Consider the following 2,500-nt stretch of genomic DNA (forward strand, 5'->3'; position numbering starts at 1 on the left):
GCTTGGTCAGGTTGTGAAATCTCGACTGGAACTGTGCCGTTGCAGAGAGCATGTCATCTCTTACAATAATAAAGTAATTTGTTGTGATATCCATTCCTTCAGGCATCAGTGATTGTGAAAAAAAACAATAATTTTTTTATCAGCTTTATTTTAGACCATTATGAATATTTACAGTCTTTTGCTTGTTTATTTGTTTTATCTTTTAGATATATATGTCTTTTTGTAATACATAAATGATTATATTGAAATATTTGGTGCTCACTTGAAGCTCAAAAGTAAATAGTACAACTGTTTAGTTCTGAGGTAGGGCACTCATGCCTAGGATTAATGGTTGCAGGTTGAATTATATCTTGTCAGGCATCATAATGGCATAGATTAATGATTAGTTGTGTATATGCTCTGGAATAAAATTCTCTTATAATGATATACTTATTCAAGGATCAGTGAGTGTTTTAAGAAGTGTAGCGCAGATGGAAAGGGTAAATAGAAATATTTATATATTTTATTATGGACTGGTTATTACTCCAATTCAAGTATCTCTTAACAGTTTCGTAGAATATAAGTTTTCCTTCTAATGTAATAGAGATAATAAGGCTGATCACCATGGACTATTGTGGTCTAGGATTTTGTGTTCAGAACTGTGGAAGAAACAATCCACTTCTGCACTAATTGCTTTTTTGGTCTGCTAACTTTTCTCATATTTACTCATTAGTGTGTCTTACCGTCTCAAGTGTTTGGCATCGCAGGCACCACCAGGAGAACATTTCCCAAAGAAGCATCTTCAACTTGAAATTCACAATCATCCTTGCAATCATGCATCAAGTTATTTTGCGTACTTAGGTCAAAGAAACTTCCTTTTCCGTCGGGGATACTTGTACTCTCGCCATTAGGTGCATATTGCATGCAAGACCTTGATTGTTCTCCTGATGGCTTTATTTGGACTTACCTAGTCTGTTGTGGAAATAACTTGAGCTTATTGTTGATGCTTCTTCATCCAAGAGGAATTTTGTCTCAAGTTTAGATGATTAAAAAAAAGCTTTCTTCTCAGTATATTGTGTGGTCTTCAGAACACCGTTTTCATCAATCATTTTAGAGAGAACCTCCTTGTAGATTTGAGTGGTTTGAGACAAGCATACGAACCACACTCCGCACTTGAATTTCCTATTAAGATGACTAATACTACATTGACTTGAGGTGGAAATCTAAGAAAGCCAAATTAGAATGTTGCTTTCAGTAAAAATATGCAAAGATGCTACTTCCCTACGGATGTGAGATGGTTAGATACAGTTTTAAGTACAGTATGTCATAGCTTGTGGTTTACTTAGATAGATCCACGAGTGCAAGAAAGGACTGACTACATACAAAGTGGCTATGTTCGTTTGACCTCATAATGAGTGAAATGTTTATAAGCTTGTAACCAGCCTTCATTCAGGTTGTAGACAATTTTTTCACAATTCTTCTTATTCCACAAATATTCACCATTTAAAAATCTTTCCACAGAACTTGATCACTGCCTCTTACTCTTCTTTTCTCTTTTCGTCCGTTGCTTTTCTCAAGTTCTTTTTCTTCGTTTATATCTTTTGTCTTCTTCTCGTTGATTAAACAGAAGGTAGAAGTTTTTTGAACTTTTGTACTCTTGTGACAGTTTGTTTTTGTTTATTTTTAATGTTTTTAAGATGTTAGGTTTGGTTAGATTTAAAATCGGGACGTTTGAATTACTAATTCTCTTTTATTATACTGTAGGTGGTACTAATAGAAAATTAAAAAAAAAAATGGTGAGAAGAAATTGGCATTAGAAAATTTTATTGGTATTTACAGTTTACTTGGTGATTTTAATTGCATGGGTGTTGTCCTTTATATATATATATATATATTATATATATATATATATATATATATATATATATATATATATATATATATATATATATATATATATAATATATATGTATATATGTATATATGTTGATTGTGTCTTTTAAGTCTCCTTTAGATTGGAAAATACTGTGACTAGAAGAAAACATTACAATGTATCAGTGGTATGAATTTTATACACCTTCTAAATGTGAAGTTTAAAGTACTAGTAAAAAAAAAAATATGTTTATATGTCATTAGAAAACAAACAAATATAAGATTTGATTTGTTAATAAAGAAAGAATAGAGAATGTTAAAACTAAAGAGAGAAATTGTCATAGGTATTTTTCTTTATCAATAGGTTATTGCATCACAATACAAGAGATAAAAAAACTATGTGCATTATGAATCAGCAGTTCAGGAATTCTTTGTGCTATTTAGCAAGCTCTTTTGGTGCTTAAATAAGGTGATTCTCTCATACTCAAGCGGGAAAGGAGAGACATTTTTTATATATCTTGTTGACTTGAGTATGTAAAAGGTAAAGATTCATTTGTCTTGTGCTGACATATGCGTACACTGCACATTATATATATATATTTTAAGTACTTAATGAAACAAAGACAGTGACTGTTTATTCTTTGTCAAT

General features: G+C 31.2%; 1 protein-coding gene across 5 annotated transcripts in view; it reads left to right on the top strand.

The window, feature by feature from the left end:
• LOC122263771 (uncharacterized) overlaps positions 1–2,500 on the top strand; it is a 189,521-nt gene that overhangs the window by 186,549 nt on the left and 472 nt on the right. For all 5 annotated transcript variants that reach the window (XM_086530615.1, XM_086530618.1, XM_086530619.1 and 2 more), the window contains one exon: positions 1–2,500. This exon is cut by the window's left edge and continues 1,887 nt beyond it; it is cut by the window's right edge and continues 472 nt beyond it. The gene's annotated coding sequence lies outside the window, so the exon portion shown is untranslated.

The sequence above is a fragment of the Penaeus japonicus genome, unplaced genomic scaffold (assembly GCF_977035675.1).
Source record: "Penaeus japonicus unplaced genomic scaffold, GWHDUDI00000001_assembly GWHDUDI00000033, whole genome shotgun sequence".
NCBI lineage: Eukaryota > Metazoa > Arthropoda > Malacostraca > Decapoda > Penaeidae > Penaeus > Penaeus japonicus.